This window comes from Schistocerca cancellata, chromosome 12 (assembly GCF_023864275.1).
Source record: "Schistocerca cancellata isolate TAMUIC-IGC-003103 chromosome 12, iqSchCanc2.1, whole genome shotgun sequence".
Taxonomy (NCBI): domain Eukaryota; kingdom Metazoa; phylum Arthropoda; class Insecta; order Orthoptera; family Acrididae; genus Schistocerca; species Schistocerca cancellata.
This window is the reverse complement of record NC_064637.1, coordinates 24,918,898-24,939,027: the sequence shown is the minus strand read 5'-3', so window position 1 is coordinate 24,939,027 and position 20,130 is coordinate 24,918,898. Positions and strand designations below refer to the sequence as shown.

Here is a 20,130-nt window from a genome sequence, read left to right as displayed (position 1 = left end):
AAAGAGTAGGGGGAATTATTTATACGGCCCTCATCTTCAGTAACTGTCGTAGCTATTTCGTTCTTAGGATTTCGTCACCTAAATCGGTAAAAATGGAATCCTACTAATCTCTTTCTTGACCGTCTATCTGTCTACCCAACTCTTAAAACCCGTTTACCTCGAGTAGACATAGTAAGCGGAAATGTATCGCACTTCCTGAGGTATACGGTCCCTTGCTGGAGTAAAAAAAGTGAGGTTCTATGTTAGGATCCAGTATGACTGGTCTGAACGTTGATACAGACCGTTTCGCGGCCGAATGGGCATAATATTTTGCTAATTCGTAACGATCTGGGGTACTTTGTCTTATTAAAACATTTATGTTATCACGATAAGCTAACATTCATTTTTATTAATACAGTTCATACTAATTAACGTTTCTTCTTTCATTTATATCTTATATTTACGTGTTGTTCAAAATTGGTTCAAATGGCTCTGAGCACTATGGGACTTAACATCTGAGGTCATCAGTCCCCTAGAACATAGAACTACTTAAACCTAACTACCCTAAGGACATCACACACATCCATACCCGAGGCAGGATTCGAACCTGCGACCGTAGCAGACGCGCGGTTCCGGACTGAAGCGCCTAGAACCGCTCGGCCACCACGGCCGGCCTTACGTGTTGTGTTTAACACACTAATCAGCGTTAGTATAGTCTTAGAGATGATTGAAAACAGTCTGACAAAGTTCGGATAGTTTTTCAATTTCACGCCTGTGCATAGTATGTTGGTAGCTCTTCCTCGCCTTGCCTGTTATGCTGTGTAGCAGACTTTAATGCTGTGAGGATCAGCATAACGAAAAGGCGAGGGGTCTCGCTCGTTTTGTCCACGACTGTACAGTACAACGTCAGTTGTCACCTTCGCGCCTCACAGGGACATTACAATCTTAATGAGCCATTGTCATCGAATATGTATGATTTCTACTGAACCAGGCCCGTAGTTGACCATTCGGAAGTGCGATAACATGTTGGTGTTTACCGTACGACACTCGCTCATTCACAAAAGCCACACCCTCTTCGTTAAACCAACGAAAAACATCGCAGATAAGGTTGAAATGCAGTACACAAATTTAGCACTGCCGTAGAGAGGGACGATAATTTTGTAACAACGATTCGGCCTTCTGCGCGTGAGAAGTAAACAGCCACACCTCCACGGGAAAATGGTAAACATGTCGATATGAGCAACGGCAGGTTCAATGCGAGACGGCCGGCACGTATCTCCGTGGTTTATTTCTGGCCGCGGCAGATAAACCAGCATGCGATAACAGACAGCTGCACACAACTGCTTCCTGATGCATCACGCCCCTCCCAACATACACGAGCTGGACATCATCATGTAAACACCCGACGCTGAAATATTCTTTCCGCAGCATGTTTTCCGGCTCGTCTCAAAGGCAGTGGTATCTTTTATTTCCGGCTGTACTACTTCTAAAAAGGCCTGGCCACCAGTAAGTCTGTGATGTTAATGATGCAGACATTCCGTGTGGTAAAATCGTTCTCGCTTAATGTTTATAGAATTAATCATCCAAGTACACAAGATATTCTGCAAGCCACCTACAGTTATGTGTACTTCTGGTAGCACTAAGTAATCTCTTATTCCCTGTTCCACTCGAGAATGGCGCTTGGGAAGAATGATTGTCGGAAAGCATCTGTATTAGAACATCTCGAATTTTCTCGTTATCTCCATTATGCGATGTGTATGCGGGAGGAACTAATACACTACTGGCCATTAAAATTGCTACACCACGAAGACGACGTGCTACAGGCGAGAAATTTAACCGACAGGAAGAAGATGCCGTGATATGCAAATGATTAGCTTTTCAGAGCATTCACACAAGGTTGGCGGCGGTAGCGGCACCTACAGCGTGCTGACATACACACAATACACATGTCTGTGCGTAGACATCGTTTCAAAGAGGGACAAGCAAGCTACACTACTGGCCATTAAAATTGATACACCAAGAAGAAATGCGGATGATAAACGGGTATTCATTGGACAAATATATTATACTAGAACTGACATGTGATTACATTTTAACGAAATTTAGGTGCATAGATCCTGAGAAATCAGTACCCAGAACAACCACCTCTGGCCGTAATAACGGCCATGATACACCTTAGCAATGAGTCAAACAGAGCTTGGATAGCGTGTACAGGTACAGCTGCCCATGCAGCTTCAACACGATACCACAGTTCATTAAGAGTAGTGACTGGCGTATTGTGACGAGCCAGTTGCTCGGCCACCATTGACCAGACGTTTTCAGTTCGTGAGAGATCTGGAGAATGTACTGGCCAGGGCAGCAGTCGAACATTTTCTGTATCCAGAAATGCCCGTACAGGACCTGCAACATGCGGTCGCGCATTATCCTGCTGAAATGTAGGGTTTCGCATGGATCGAATGAAGGGGAGAGCCACGGGTCGTAACACATCTGAAATGTAACGTCCACTGTTCAAAGTACCGTCAACGCGAACAAGAGGTGACCGAGACGTGTAACCAATGGCACCCCATACCGTCACGCCGGGTGATACGCCAGTATGGCGATGACGAATACACGCTTCCAATGTGCGTTCACCGCGATACCGCCAAACACGGATGCGACCGTCATGATGCTGTAAACACAACCTGGATTGATCCGAAAAAAATGACGTATTGCCATTTGTGCACTCAGGTTCGTCGTTGAGTGCAGCATCGCAGGCGCTCCTGTCTGTGATGCAGCGTCAAGGGTAACCGCAGCCACGGTCTCCGAGCTTATAGTCCATGCTTCTGCAAATCGAGACGTGAGTCGAGAATCGAGACGTGGCTGCACGATCCGTTACAGCTATGCGGATAAGATGCCTGTCATCTCGACTGCTAGTGATACGAGGCCGTTGGGATCTAGCACGGCGTTCCGTATTACCCTCCTGAACCCACCGATTCCATATTCTGCTAACAGTCATTGGATCTCGACCAACGCGATCTGCAATGTCGCGATACGATAAAACGCAATCGCGACAGGCTGCAATCCGACCTTTATCAAGGTCGGATACGTGATGGTACGCATTTCTCCTCCTTACACGAGGCATCACAACAACGTTTCACCATGCAACGCTGGTCACCTACTGTTTATGTATGTGAAGTCGGTTGGAAACTTTCCCCATGTGAGCACGTTGTAGGTGTCGCCACCAGCTCCAACCTTGTGTGAATGCTCTGAAAAGCTAATCATTTTCATATCACAGCATCTTCTTCGTGTCGGTTAAATTTCGCGTCTGTAGCACGACATCTTCGTGGTGTAGCAATTTTAATGACGAGTAGTGTATTAAGCAGGTACGTAGCGCTATGTCTAGAGTTGAGCAGTCATTGTTTCGTCACTCCATATGTGGATGGAACGAGAAGAAGCCGTCATAGCTCGTACTATTGGAAGCTCCTGCTAATTAAATAGTTAACTAGCTGCAGACAGTAGGAAATTCCGATATGGCTCACGTCCAAGAAACTATTAGCGGCAGATTTATCGTTGCAATCGTATCCTACCGCACGTCAACACGACGTAAGGAAGTGAGTAGCGGAAGAGATGACACTCACTTCTTCGCGGAAATCACTCTCGTGCCACGAGCAGACCGCGTGGAGAGCTGCAACATGAATTTCCTTGTGACTAGCGAGGCGGTGACTGTGGGCAAACGCGTAGCTCATCTTTTCCACAGACTTGTCACACAAACAGCAGACTCAGATTTAGCTCGAGAAAACAAAAATGTTTCACTAGAGTCACTACAGGACGGAAGCGTCCAGACAAGCTTCATCGGCAGCCCAGTTGGTAAACAGCCCAGTACCTCGCATCAGACAGATTAACCACCTACCATCTCACTATTGCAATACGTCATCTCATCCATCTCATACCCCAGCCAAAGGAAAACATTAGCAGGCTACTTCCCTGTTGCCGCCGTACGCCCCTACTCTCTGCTCACACTTCAGTGTCCCGTAGCATTCAAGAAGCAGCTGACCATTTCTCTAAGACATTAACGTATCTCGCCAGTTTTTGCCTGGCAAACAGCACACCAAACCTATCCACACTCTCCAATCTGCGCTTCTTTCTGTTTTCGTTTCTAAACATTTCCCCCTCACTCACCACTTGTTTTCAGTCACGTTCCTGATTCTCTCAATCTACCACCCTCTCTCTCACGTTTACTGCTGCCAGTGCGTCTCAGTTTACATGAAGCTGCCTACGACTGAACTTTCTTCTTCTGCTTTAAATCATCCATTCTTTTCTCTGCTATAACTGCTACTATTTACGCTGTTTACGTTTTTGTTGTGGTCTTCAGTTTACAGACTGGTTTGATGCAACTCTCCATGCTACTCTGTGTGCTCCCTGCCGCCGTTGGATAAGCAGCTGCAGCAGCAAGTCGTATACTCCTAGCTCACTCATTTGTTACATAGTTTAATTCTTAATTTATTTGCGTGTTTTTGGTACTTGCATTGTTAAATTCATAAATTTCGGGCGTATTATAGTATTTGAGAGTTGTAGCATCGCGTTTTAGTACCTGAATAGTGTAAATTCGCGTAGTCTCCTTCCGCCGCCGAGCAGTGTGTCAGCAGTGCACAAGTTACTGCATTTACTAGGCAATCTCGTATTTTAATAACCGCTTAAATTTTGTGTCGATTTGTTTGCGCTCTGTGTAGATTAGTTCAGACGTTCTTTGCACAAGTTTTTAGCATGGATAGGGACTGCAACTGCTGTGTTCGGATGCAGGCTGAGTTGGCATCCCTTCGCTCCCAGCTTCAGGCAGTGTTGGCTTCGGTCACACAGCTTGAGGCTGTTGCCAATGGGCATCACTGTGGGGGTCCGGATGGGAGTTTGTCGGGGACGGCCAGCTCGTCCCTCGCATCCCCCGATCGGGCTACGACTGTGGTTGCCCGGGATACTGCCCGCATTGAGGCTGATCCCTCACCTGTGGTAGAGTGGGAGGTCGTCTCAAGGTGTGGCAGGGGGCGAAAGACATTCCGGAGGGCTGAACGGAAGGCCTCTCCAGTTTGTCTGACGAACCGGTTTCAGGCTCTGTCTCTGGCTGATACTCAGGCTGATACTGATCTTCGGCCTGACATGGCTGCCTGTCCTGTTCCAGAGGTTGCCCCTCAGTCTGCAAGATCCGGGCGGTCGCAGAGGGTGGGCTTACTGGTAGTTGGGAGCTCCAACGTCAGGCGCGTAATGGGGCCCCTTAGGGATATGGCAGCAAGGGAGGGGAAGAAGACCAAAGTGCACTCCGTGTGCATACCGGGGGGAGTCATTCCAGATGTGGAAAGGGTCCTTCCGGATGCCATGAAGGGTACAGGGTGCACCCATCTGCAGGTGGTCGCTCATGTCGGCACCAATGATGTGTGTCGCTATGGATCGGAGGAAATCCTCTCTGGCTTCCGGCGGCTATCTGATTTGGTGAAGACTGCCAGTCTCGCTAACGGGATGAAAGCAGAGCTCACCATCTGCAGCATCGTCGACAGGACTGACTGCGGACCTTTGGTACAGAGCCGAGTGGAGGGTCTGAATCAGAGGCTGAGACGGTTCTGCGACCTTGTGGGCTGCAGATTCCTCGACTTGCGCCATAGGGTGGTGGGGTTTCGGGTTCCGCTGGATAGGTCAGGAGTCCACTACACGCAACAAGCGGCTACACGGGTAGCAGGGGTTGTGTGGCGTGGGCTGGGCGGTTTTTTAGGTTAGATGGCCTCGGGCAAGTACAGAAAGGGCAACAGCCTCAACGGGTGCGGGGCAAAGTCAGAACATGCGGGGACCAAGAAGCAATCGGTATTGTAGTTGTAAACTGTCGAAGCTGCGTTGGTAAAGTACCGGAACTTCAAGCGCTGATAGAAAGCACTGAAGCTGAAATCGTTATAGGTACAGAAAGCTGGCTGAAGCCAGAGATAAATTCTGCCGAAATTTTTACAAAGGTACAGACGGTGTTTAGAAAGGATAGATTGAATGCAACCGGTGGTGGAGTGTTCGTCGCTGTTAGTAGTAGTTTATCCTGTAGTGAAGTAGAAGTGGATAGTTCCTGTGAATTATTATGGGTGGAGGTTACACTCAACAACCGAGCTAGGTTAATAATTGGCTCCTTTTACCGACCCCCCGACTCAGCAGCATTAGTGGCAGAACAACTGAGAGAAAATTTGGAATACATTTCACATAAATTTTCTCAGCATGTTATAGTCTTAGGTGGAGATTTCAATTTACCAGATATAGACTGGGACACTCAAATGTTTAGGACGGGTGGTAGGGACAGAGCATCGAGTGACATTATACTGAGTGCACTATCCGAAAATTACCTCGAGCAATTAAACAGAGAACCGACTCGTGGAGATAACATCTTGGACCTACTGGTAACAAACAGACCCGAACTTTTCGACTCTGTAAGTGCAGAACAGGGAATCAGTGATCATAAGGCCGTTGCAGCATCCCTGAATTTGGAAGTTAATAGGAATATAAAAAAAGGGCGGAAGGTTTATCTGTTTAGCAAGAGTAATAGAAGGCAGATTTCAGACTACCTAACAGATCAAAACGAAAATTTCTGTTCCGACACTGACAATGTTGAGTGTTTATGGAAAAAGTTCAAGGCAATCGTAAAATGCGTTTTAGACAGGTACGTGCCGAGTAAAACTGTGAGGGACGGGAAAAACCCACCGTGGTACAACAACAAAGTTAGGAAACTACTGCGAAAGCAAAGAGAGCTTCACTGCAAGTTTAAACGCAGCCAAAACCTCTCAGACAAACAGAAGCTAAACGATGTCAAAGTTAGCGTAAGGAGGGCTATGCGTGAAGCGTTCGGTGAATTCGAAAGTAAAATTCTATGTACCGACTTGACAGAAAATCCTAGGAAGTTCTGGTCTTACGTTAAATCAGTAAGTGGCTCGAAACAGCATATCCAGACACTCCGGGATGATGATGGCATTGAAACAGAGGATGACAAGCGTAAAGCTGAAATACTAAACACCTTTTTCCAAAGCTGTTTCACAGAGGAAGACCGCACTGCAGTTCCTTCTCTAAATCCTCGCACAAACGAAAAAATGGCTGACATCGAAATAAATGTCCAAGGAATAGAAAAGCAACTGGAATCACTCAACAGAGGAAAGTCCACTGGACCTGACGGGATACCAATTCGATTCTACACAGAGTACGCGAAAGAACTTGCCCCCCTTCTAACAGCCGTGTACCGCAAGTCTCTAGAGGAACGGAAGGTTCCAAATGATTGGAAAAGAGCACAGGTAGTCCCAGTCTTCAAGAAGGGTCGTCGAGCAGATGCGCAAAACTATAGACCTATATCTCTGACATCGATCTGTTGTAGAATTTTAGAACATGTTTTTTGCTCGAATATCATGTCGTTTTTGGAAACTCAGAATCTACTATGTAGGAATCAACATGGATTCCGGAAACAGCGATCGTGTGAGACCCAACTCGCTTTATTTGTTCATGAGACCCAGAAAATATTAGATACAGGCTCCCAGGTAGATGCTATTTTTCTTGACTTCCGGAAGGCGTTCGATACAGTTCCGCACTGTCGCCTGATAAACAAAGTAAGAGCCTACGGAATATCAGACCAGCTGTGTGGCTGGATTGAAGAGTTTTTGGCAAACAGAACGCAGCATGTTGTTATCAATGGAGAGACGTCTACAGACGTTAAAGTAACCTCTGGTGTGCCACAGGGGAGTGTTATGGGACCATTGCTTTTCACAATATATATAAATGACCTAGTAGATAGTGTCGGAAGTTCCATGCGGCTTTTCGCGGATGATGCTGTAGTATACAGAGAAGTTGCAGCATTAGAAAATTGTAGCGAAATGCAGGAAGATCTGCAGCGGATAGGCACTTGGTGCAGGGAGTGGCAACTGACCCTTAACATAGACAAATGTAATGTATTGCGAATACATAGAAAGAAGGATCCTTTATTGTATGATTATATGATAGCGGAACAAACACTGGTAGCAGTTACTTCTGTAAAATATCTGGGAGTATGCGTGCGGAACGATTTGAAGTGGAATGATCATATAAAATTAATTGTTGGTAAGGCGGGTACCAGGTTGAGATTCATTGGGAGAGTCCTTAGAAAATGTAGTCCATCAACAAAGGAGGTGGCTTACAAAACACTCGTTCGACCTATACTTGAGTATTGCTCATCAGTGTGGGATCCGTACCAGATCGGGTTGACGGAGGAGATAGAGAAGATTCAAAGAAGAGCGGCGCGTTTCGTCACAGGGTTATTTGGTAACCGTGATAGCGTTACGCAGATGTTTAACAAACTCAAGTGGCGGACTCTGCAAGAGAGGCGCTCTGCTTCGCGGTGTAGCTTGCTCGCCAGGTTTCGAGAGGGTGCGTTTCTGGATGAGGTATCGAATATATTGCTTCCCCCTACTTATACCTCCCGAGGAGATCACGAATGTAAAATTAGAGAGATTAGAGCGCGCACAGAGGCTTTCAGACAGTCGTTCTTCCCGCGAACCATACGCGACTGGAACAGGAAAGGGAGGTAATGACAGTGGCACGTAAAGTGCCCTCCGCCACACACCGTTGGGTGGCTTGCGGAGTATAAATGTAGATGTAGATGTAGATGTCCTGTGCAAGCCTCTTCATCTCCATCTGAATCTGCTTAGTGTATTCACCTCTTGGTCTCCCCCACCCCCTTCCCCCCATGATTCCCTCCACTACTAAATTGGCGATCCCGTCATGCCTCAGAATGTGTCCTATCAATCGATCCCTTCTTCTAGCCAGGTTCTACCACAAATTTCTCTCCTCAATTCTGTTCAATAGCCCCTCATTAGTTATATTATCAACCCATCTAACCTTCAGCATACTTCTGGAGAATCACATTTCAAATGCTTCTATTCTCTTCATGTCTAAACTATTTATCGTCCATGTCTCACTTCCATAAATAGCTAAATTTCCTACAAATATTTCAGAAAGGACCTCCTGACACTTAAATCTAGCCGGCCGTTGTGGCCGAGCGGTTCTAGGCGCTTCAGTTCGGAGCCGCGCTGCTGCTACAGTCGCAGTTTCGAATCCTGCCTCGGGCATGGATGTATGTGATGTCCTTAGGTTAGTTAGGTTTAAGTAGTTCTAAGTCTTGCGGTTCCAGACTGCAGCGCCTAGAGCCGCACGGCCACTTCGGCCGGCAGTAAAGTTTTTTTTTTTTTTTGGTCATCAGTCTACTGAATGGTTTGATGCGGCCCGCCACGAATTCCTTTCCTGTGCTAACCTCTTCATCTCAGAGTAGCACTTGCAACCTACGTCCTCAATTATTAGCTTGACGTATTCCAATCTCTGTCTTCCTCTAAAGTTTTTGCCCTCTACAGCTCCCTCTAGTACCATAGAAGTCATTCCCTCATGTCTTAGCAAATGTCCTATCATCCTGTCCCTTCTCCTTATCACTGTTTTCCACATATTCCTTTCCTCTCCGATTCTGCGTAGAACCTCCTCATTCCTTACCTTATCAGTCCACCTAATTTTCAACATTCGTCTATAGCACCACATCTCAAATTCTTCGATTCTCTTCTGTTCCGGTTTTCCCACAGTCCATGTTTCACTACCATACAATGCTGTACTCCAGACGTACATCCTCAGAAATTTATTCCTCAAATTAAGGCCGGTATTTGATATTAGTAGACTTCTCTTGGCCAGAAATGCCTTTTTTGCCATAGCTCCGTCCGTCATTGGTTATTTTACTGCCTAGGTAGCAGAATTCCTTAACTTCACTGACTTCGTGACCATCAATCCTGATGTTAAGTTTCTCGCTGTTCTCATTTCTACTACTTCTCATTACCTTCGTCTTTCTCCGATTTACTCTGAAACCATACTGTGTACTCATTAGACTTCATTCCGTTCAGCAGATCATTTAATTCTTCTTCACTTTCACTCAGGATAGCAATGTCACCAGCGAATCGTATCATTGATATCCTTTCACCTTGTATTTTAATTCCACTCCTGAACCTTTCTTTTATTTCCATAATTGCTTCCTCGATGTACAGATTGAAGAGTAGGGGCGAAAGGCTACAGCCTTGTCTTACACCCTTCTTAATACGAGCACTTCGTTCTTGATCGTCCACTCTTATTATTCCCTCTTGGTTGTTGTACATATTGTATATGACCCGTCTCTCCCTATAGCTTACCCCTACTTTTTTCAGAATCTCGAACAGCTTGCACCATTTTATATTGTCGAACGCTTTTTCCAGGTCGACAAATCCTATGAAAGTGTCTAAATTTTTCTTTAGCCTTGCTTCCATTATTAGCCGTAAGGTCAGAATTGCCTCTCTCGTCCCTTTACTTTTCCTAAAGCCAAACTGATCGTCACCTAGCGCATTCTCAATTTTCTTTTCCATTCTTCTGTATATTATTCTTGTAAGCAGCTTCGATGCATGAGCTGTTAAGCTGATTGTGCGATAATTCTCGCACTTGTCAGCTCTTGCCGTCTTCGGAATTGTATGGATGATGCTTTTCCGAAAGTCAGATGGTATATCGCCACACTCATATATTCTACACACCAACGTGAATAGTCGTTTTGTTGCCACTTCCCCCAATGATTTTAGAAATTCTGATGGAATGTTTTCTATCCCTTCTGCCTTATTTGACCGTAAGTCCTCCAAAGCTCTTTTAAATTCCGATTCTAATACTGGATCCCCTATCTCTTCTAAATCGACTCCTGTTTCTTCTTCTATCACCTCAGACAAATGTTCACCCTCATAGAGGCTTTCAATGTATTCTTTCCATCTATCTGCTCTCTCCTCTGCATTTAACAGTGGAATTCCCGTTGCACTCTTAATGTTACCACCGTTGCTTTTAATGTCACCACAGGTTGTTTTGACCTTCCTGTATGCTGAGTCTGTCCTTCCGACAATCATATCTTTTTCGATGTCTTCACATTTTTCCTGCAGCCATTTCGTCTTAGCTTCCCTGCACTTCCTATTTATTTCATTCCTCAGCGACTTGTATTTCTGTATTCCTGATTTTCCCGGAACATGTTTGTACTTCCTCCTTTCATCAATCAACTGAAGTATTTCTTTTTTACCCATGGTTTCTTCGCAGCTACCTTCTTTGTACCTATGTTTTCCTTCCCAACTTCTGTGATGGCCCTTTTTAGAGATGTCCATTCCTCTTCAACTGTACTGCCTACTGCGCTATTCCTTATTGCTGTATCTATAGCGTTAGAGAACTTCAAACGTATCTCGTCATTCCTTAGTACTTCCGTATCCCAGTTCTTTGCGTGTTGATTCTTCCTGACTTCAGCCTACTCTTCATCACTACTATATTGTGATCTGAGTCTATATCTGCTCCTGGGTACGCCTTACAATCCAGTATCTGATTTCGGAATCTCTGTCTGACCATGATGTAATCTAATTGAAATCTTCCCGTATCTCCCGGTCTTTTCCAAGTATACCTCCTCCTCTTGTAATTCTTGAACAGAGTATTCGCTATTACTAGCTGAAACTTGTTACAGAACTCAATTAGTCTTTCTCCTCTTTCATTCCTTGTCCCAAGCCCATATTCTCCTGTAACCTTTTCTTCTACTCCTTCCCCTACAACTGCATTCCAGTCGCCCATGACTATTAGATTTTCGTCCCTCTTTACATACTGCATTACTCTTTCAATATCCTCATACACTTTCTCTATCTGTTCATCTTCAGCTTGCGACGTCGGCATGTATACCTGATAGAAACTTGAATTTTGGATAGGGTGTGGATCTTATACTGCAGGCAACGTTTAAGAAAGGTCCGAAATTCCATTCCTAAGGATATGGAATAGGGGATGAAAGGCTTTTTGAAAGTATGTCGCTATTAAAGGAATTTTGAAACTAGAAGTACGAAAACAGGTATCTGGTTTCTCAGTCAGAAAGTAAAAAATACGTTTCAGCATTTTTTGAATTTCAATTACTGTGGGGGTAAAATAGTGGGTGAGATTACTCGTATGTGGGAAATTAAATAATTACTGAAGAAATAACGGGGTGCAATAAGGATGAAAATTTTTTTGAAAATACTTCTGTACGTTAAAAAATTTTAAAGTTAAATTTACGAAAACTGGTATTTCACTTTTCGGTTAGATATAAAGAAATATTTGCTACGGGATGCAAGTTGCTATGGAAATATGTCCACTCCAAAGGGCTGATTGACAAAAACTTTGACTCTAGATACGAGAATCGCTTTTTGGGTATAAGTACATTCGGCGAAGACCATGATTATACGGCCTTAATTAGCGTGAAAAGCTTAGAAGGTGTTGCAGTTTGTGAACAACATCAAAATTCGATTAAACAAAAACGAAAAAATCTCTGAAGGCCATACAGTCTACGCGAGCGAAGCAGCGGACACTGAGCATGTGTGAGATATGAAGAATGCCTGGTTACGTGTATGACAAGGGTTTTTGACACTGTTCTATCCAGAATAAATAAAATAAACAGTACGTATTTTTAATGTTCTATGTACGTGTTTACGGTTTCTGACTTACCCAATAGGTCTGTACGATGTCCTCGGTGTTGACGTAGAGTGAAGTAGCAGCGATCTGAAATACAAGAAATAACGTTAAGTTGAAAAATAGGCACTGCAGTTGGGTTCGTGTCTACATACAAAGAAGGTTCGCTGTGTGTTAACATTAATGCAGTCCGCTGTCAACACACACATCATTGCAACTTAAGTGTTGTCTTTCTGCTATCTTCGTGTAACAGGTTAATCTTTGATCAAAACACCGTATATGAACCCTAGAGAAAGAGGTAATGAGACTAATTTTTCCGTTCCTTACGAAAAGGATGAATCACGTGAGACATAGACACCCCCTTTAATTCCTGAACTGTTACACATTTGAAAACGCAGTTTTCGGCAAATGTTAAAGGTTCGAGGGGAACTGTATTTTTGTTTGGTTAATGTTCTTAGCGCTGGTATAAACGGGTATATTGAAGCAAATACGTTTTCCAAAATGGAACGGCATTAAACAGTAAAAGACCTTGGAATAATCTTGGATGAAGACCTAAACTGGGAAGAACAAACAGTCACAGCTTGCCGGAAATCGCTCTCCTCTCTACATGCAATTCAAAAATTTAGAAAAATATTTCCAACCCGTGTTAAACAAAAATTAGTCCAAACACTAGTCTTGCCTAATCTTTACTACTGTGAGGTAGTTCAACACGGCACAAACAGTGAAAATTCGAGATGCCTCGAGCTAGTGATGAATGCTTGCGTTAGATACGTATGCAATATACGGTTGAATGATCATATCAGTCCTTCATACTCCCAGCTAGGTTGGATACGCCCACATAAGGCACCCGATCTCCACACGATGTGCTTACTTCATCGATTTCATAGCCACTGGTGTCCCCAATACTTATCTTCTCACATTAAACACCTATCATCATTCCACAACCGCAATACCAGATCGGATACGTCTAGCATCTTGGCTGTACCTTTACATAACACAAAATCTTTCTCCGTGTCAGTCTCCATCTCAGCCACACGACTATGGAACGCGCTCCCCTGTGATCTGCGTCTTATCCAGAACCACTCAACATTCAAGAGGGAACTCCTCAAAACTTACATATTAGGGACGGTATAGCCACCATTGTTGTGCCCCTCTCATCTCTTTTCTTCTCCTCTCCATCATAGCTTCGAATTTTACCATTCTATTTCTCTTCCTCTAACCTAGCTACCTCTTCTATATCTCTTTCACCCCATTCTATCGTCTTATGTCTCTGCTTGATGAGAATAAATCACAAGCTGCAAGAATATAACGAGAAAATTCCCAACTAGCAATAGGACTGACATTCGTAAAAGAAAAATATGTTTACTTTCATATACATAGTCATTACTATTATTATTATTATTCTTGATTGTTATAATTATTTTTTGATTGTTATAATTATCATTGTACTAGTTTTATAATCTCTATTTTTTCTTTAACATTAATACTGTATAACATGTTATATGTGGTGTCACCGCCAGACACCACACTTGCTAGGTGGTAGCTTTAAATCGGCCGCGGTCCATTAGTACATGTCGGACCCGCGTGTCGCCACTGTCAATAATTGCAGACCGAGCGCCACCACACGGCAGGTCTAGAGAGACGGACTAGCACTCGTCCCAGTTGTACGACGACTTCGCTAGCGACTACACTGACGAAGCCTTTCTCTCATTTGCCGAGAGACAGTTAGAATAGCCTTCAGCTAAGTCCATGGTTACGACCTAGCAAGGCGCCATTAGCCTTACAGTGCTTGTATTTAAAGACTCTCAATTGTATCGTCAGGAGCGATGTACCACAATGATGGAATAAAGTTAAGTATTCGAGGAGCTACGTACTTTTCTTTATAGCATTCATTAAGTATCCTGTTTCAGACCTCACGCCAGCCGGCGTGTGTGTACGCGTGCCTTTCGGTTACCCGTCACTGTGGTCTGGCTGTCTTGTGAGTCCACAACATTATATGTCCTTAATGTTCTGTAGAAACTGAAATTTGTTGAATCTGAGTATACCTGGTTAGGTGTAAGAGAGGGCCTGAAGGCCCTAATCTTGCCAGCTAAAATAAATGCATAAATAAATAAATAAACAGGTGTTGAGGAGACAGTTAGTGATAAAGGGTTTATTAATGTTGACTTCGAAAGCTGTTGTAAAAAAAAATCGAGAAATGTTCTAGAACTTGAGAGCACGGTGGCTGGGATCGGCGTTTGGGGTGCAAACACTGCGAAGCAGAGCTCTCTTGCTACGCCGTGTCAGAATGTCAACACACTCGCCTGTCTACGTGTCTGCACTGCGTGCCACTCGTTTCAACATTCGCTGCGTGCGGACGTGTACACCAATGAGGAGAAATGGATACGCAACTATTATACGGTGAATGTAAAAGAAATGCCGTAAAAACAGTACAGCAGTTTAGGGCTATCTATCCGGATCGGCACTGTCCGACGAGCCAGGCAATTGCACGAATTATTAAGACGCCAGTGCGGACAGGCTGTTCGAACGTCAAAAAGAGGATGAATCACTGCAACTGAGAGAGAAGACGAAGAAGCCGTTCTGGCTACGACGCTAATGAATCCGCACAGTAGTGCAAGACACATTGGCAAGGAACGTGGAATCAGCAAGACGAGTGTCATCCGCATCCTAGATTGACAGATATCCCATCCCTGTCTTCTGTCACTACGTCAGACACTCGGCGACCGTGATTTCGAACGTCGTACCTACGTTTCTAGCATTTGTAGACTTAGAGAAAGCTTTTGACAATGTTGACTGGAATACTCTCTTTCAAATTCTAAAGGTGGCAGGGGTAAAATACAGGGAGCGAAAGGCTATTTACAAATTGTACAGAAACCAGATGGCAGTTATAAGAGTCGAGGGACATGAAAGGGAAGCAGTGGTTGGGAAGGGAGTGAGACAGGGTTGTAGCCTCTCCCCGATGTTATTCAATCTGTATATTGAGCAAGCAGTGAAGGAAACAAAAGAAAAATTTGGAGTAGGTATTAAAATCCATGGAGAAGAAATAAAAACTTTGAGGTTTGCCGATGACATTGTAATTCTGTCAGAGACAGCAAAGGACTTGGAAGAGCAGTTGAACGGAATGGACAGTGTCTCGAAAGGAGGATATAAGATGAACATCAACAAAAGCAAAACGCGGATAATGGAATGTAGTCGAATTAAGTCGGGTGATGCTGAGGGTATTAGATTAGGAAATGAGACACTTAAAGTGGTAAAGGAGTTTTCCTATTTGGGGAGCAAAGTAACTGATGATGGTCGAAGTAGAGAGGATATAAAATGTAGACTGGCAATGGCAAGGAAAGCGTTTCTGAAGAAGAGAAATTTGTTAACATCGAGTATAGATTTAAGTGTCAGGAAGTCATTTGTGAAAGTATTTGTATGGAGTGTAGCCATGTATGGAAGTGAAACATGGACGGTAAATAGTTTGGACAAGAAGAGAATAGAAGCTTTTGAAAAGTGGTGCTACAGAAGAATGCTGAAGATTAGATGGGTAGATCACATAACTAATGAGGAAGTATTGAATAGGATTGGGGAGAAGAGAAGTTTGTGACACAACTTGACCAGAAGAAGGGATCGGTTGGTAGGACATGTTCTGAGGCATCAAGGGATCACCAATTTAGTATTGGAGGGCAGCGTGGAGGGTAAAAATCGTAGGGGGAGACCAAGAGATGAATACACTAAGCAGATTCAGAAGGATGTAGGTTGCAGTAGGTACTGGGAGACGAAGAAGCTGGCACAGGATAGAGTAGCATGGAGAGCTGCATCAAACCAGTCTCAGGACTGAAGACTACAACAACAACACACAGTTTTATCGGTTTGCCCTTAAGCAACTGAGAGAGAACACCCTACGTTCTTCGAACGTGTGCTCTTTACCGATGAGGCGACGTTTGCTAACAACGCTAATGGAAATTTCCGTAACGTGCACCACTGGGCAGCCGAAAATCCACACTGGCTTCTTCAGGTGCGACATCAAAGGCCGTGGAGTGTGAACACATGGTGCGGTATCATAGGAAATTGCATTGTGGTACTTTACTTCATCTCAGGCATTTGCACGCACACTTTCCGACGAAAATTCTGCCGGTTCTTCTAGAAGAGTTAAACTTGGATGTTTGACAGGGTATGTGGCTGCAACGCGACAATGGCCAGCTCACACGTCCCGTGTTGCTATGCAAATACTGAATCAGAACATTCCTGGACGTTGGATGGGACGGAGTTCTGTTGTCAAATAGCCTGCGAGGTCCCCCTGTTCGGCTCACCTTGATTTCTTTCTTTGGGGAGCAATCAAAGATGCAGACTATGGTGGAGCTCCGACTACGCCAGATGACGTGTGTCGTCGAATCGTCAGTGCATCTTCTACCATACCATCCACTGTAATTCACTGTTCTCTCGAACGGCGGTTGCAAATGTGCCTATCTTTCTATGGTCAACAGTTTGAACACATGCTTAAATAAAGAATATTTTTTTTTTTTTTGAAGACAAAGTTTATGTTATGTGATTTGTGTGCTTACCAAACCACTATTAGAAAATTGTTTATTTGATTTACGTGTGTACGAAATTGCTCTGCACTGTCAAATAAGTCGACATCGAGTATTGCACGTAGCTGATAATACTGTCATTACGCGCTTGCGTTTCGTTAAGAAGAATATTTGTTTTGCGGTGTACAGGTGGTAACCAAAGTAATTTTAATAAAATGTTTAGTTCGACGAATGTATCCCTAGCGATATAATTTAGAGCAGTGTAGGAGGACACAGTTGTCAGACAACATGTACTTTACCTCTAAGAAGCACGCAGCCACGTACAGGAAAAGATATGTCAGATCTTTCTTCTAACATTTAGATATTTAATACAATAGTTGCTTTTTGCAACGTATCAGCTGATTTCATTGTTTCATCTCACGTAAATCTGGGAAGATACACAAATGTGAAATAGTTTTCCTAAGCCATTTGTGATACGCTAGATCCGAGCCTATGTCATATTTCCGTACACAACAGTCGTAGGCAAAGCTGCACCTAGGTCGTAAGTTGGTTCAAGGGGAAATAAAACCTTTATTCTCGTAGCGCAGGCCTACTTTACAGTATAGAACTACGCAGCCTGGTCCGAAACGCCAGCTTGGCAGTTTCACGAAATAAAAGGGGTGTTACGTCCTAAGTGATTCACGCTGTTTATACGATGGTAATACAAAAGTAAGGTCTCCTATTTTTTTATAAGTACATAGACCTGTTTATTTCTACAATGGTTTACATCTGTTTACAGCTGGAACATTTAGCTATTTTTCCACATAATCACCATTTCTGTCGATGCATTTTTGTAGACGCTGTGGCAGTTTTTGTATGCCCATGTCTTACCAGCTCGCCGCCAAGCTGTTCAGAAAGTTATGAACCTCTTCTTTCACCTCGTCGTGGAGCTGAATCGCTTTCCAGCCAAATGTTCTTTTAACCTAGGGAACAGGTGATAGTCACTGGTCGCCAAGTCAGGACTATAGGGTGGGTGGGTAAGTCATTATGTTCCACTGAAACTGTGGCAGGAGAGCAACGGTTTGCCGAGCGATGTGTGGGCGAGCGTTGTCATGGAGAATGTGCACGCCCTTGCTCAACATTCCTCTTCTCCGGTTCTGAATTGCCCGTCTGAGTTTTTCAGACTCTCACAATACCTGTCAGCGACAATTGTGGTCCCAGCGATACAGCTTCGACGACGAGGTGAATGAAGAGGTTCATAACTTTCTAAACAGCTTGGCGGCGAGCTGGTACGACATGGGCGTACAAAAACTGCCACAGCGTCTACAAAAATGCATCGACAGAAATGGTGATCATCTACATCTACATCTACATGACTACTCTGCAATTCACATTTAAGTGCTTGGCAAAGGGTTCATCGAACCACAATCATACTATCTCTCTACCATTCCACTCCCGAACAGCGTGCGGGAAAAACGAACACCTAAACCTTTCTGTTCGAGCTCTGATTTCTCTTATTTTATTTTGATGATCATTTCTACCTATGTAGGTTGGGCTCAACAAAATATTTTCGCATTCGGAAGAGAAAGTTGGTGACTGAAATTTCGTAAATAGATCGCGCCGCGACGAAAAACGTCTTTGCTTTAATGACTTCCATCCCAACTCGCGTATCATATCTGCCACACTCTCTCCCCTATTACGCGATAATACAAAACGAGCTGCCCTTTTTTTGCACCCTTTCGATGTCCTCCGTCAATCCCACCTGGTAAGGATCCCACACCGCGCAGCAATATTCTAACAGAGGACGAACGAGTGTAGTGAAAGCTGTCTCTTTAATGGACTTGTTGCATCTTCTAAGTGTCCTGCCAATGAAACGCAACCTTTGGCTCGCCTTCCCCACAATATTATCTATGTGATCTTTCCAACTGAAGTTGTTCGTAATTTTAACACCCAGTTGAATTTACAGCCTCGAGAATTGTACTATTTATCGAGTAATCGAATTCCAACGGATTTCTTTTGGAACTCGTGTGGATCACCTCACACTTTTCGTTATTTAGCGTCAACTGCCACCTGCCACACCATACAGCAATTTTTTTCTAAATCGCTTTGCAACTGATACTGGTCTGGCTCAAATGGTTCAAATGGCTCTGAGCACTATGCGACTTAACTTCTGAGGTCATCAGTCGCCTAGAACTTAGAACTAATTAAACCTAACAAACCTAAGGACATCACACACATCCATGCCCGAAGCAGGATTCGAACCTGCGACCGTAGCAGTCCCGCGGTTCCGGACTGCGCGCCTAGAACCACTAGACCACCGCGGCCGGCGATACTGGTCTTCGGATGACCTTACTATACGGTAAATTACAGCATCATCTGCGAACAACCTAAGAGAACTGCTCGAAAAATAACTAAATGTTCAAGCTGTAAGCCGCCCTTTGTGGCCGAGCGGTTCTAGGCGCTACAGTCTGGAACCGCGCGACCGCTACGGTCGCAGGTTCGAATCCTGCCTCGGGCATGGATGTGTTTGATGTCCTTAGGTTAGTTAGGTTTAAGTAGTTCTAAGTTCTAGGGGACTGATGACCTCAGTAGTTAAGTCCCATAGTGCTCAGAGCCATTTTTCAAGCTGTAAACTGACGTAAACCATTGTACAAATAAACAGGTCTATGTAGTTATAAAAAAATAGGAGACCTTACTTTTGGGATTACCCACGTATTTCCATGCTGCTATTAACTGTGACGATCTTCGGGTTTTTGTATCTATCGTGCAGAGAGAACAATGAAGGATAAATTGCAGTAGTTTTTGAGCAGGCTGCTGTGTCTCAGTTAGTGACAGAAGCAACAAGACAGCCGCAGAACAAGGTAACAAGCAACAGGGTGGCACGAGCGTCTCCAAGATGGCGCCCAGTTAGCGACGCAGTGTTACGACAACAGCGTCCCTACCCAGCGTGTGCTAAGCGTCTATTTACGGCCCCACTAACAGCCATTAATCGTCTTCCCTGTATAATATATTAATGTAAGAAGAATAGATGCCGAATGATGAATGCATGCAGCTTGCCGCAAACTTTGTGTAATGTCTTGTCTGTATAGACGTGTATCTGTTGCCTTTAAGATCCCTTCACTTTCACACATCAATCTATACAGTAAAGTAAGGGCCTCCCGTTTTGTCTTTAGGCTGATCCGTGATAAGACAG

The 20,130-nt window shown here is 44.2% G+C and overlaps 1 protein-coding gene across 1 annotated transcript in view; it reads right to left on the bottom strand.

Annotated features, from left to right (window-relative positions):
- Positions 1 to 20,130, bottom strand: part of LOC126109571 (peroxidase-like) — a 368,534-nt gene that overhangs the window by 200,937 nt on the left and 147,467 nt on the right. The window contains exon 3 of the mRNA XM_049914593.1: positions 12,481 to 12,534. The gene's annotated coding sequence lies outside the window, so the exon portion shown is untranslated. The remainder of the gene's footprint in view (positions 1 to 12,480; positions 12,535 to 20,130) is intronic.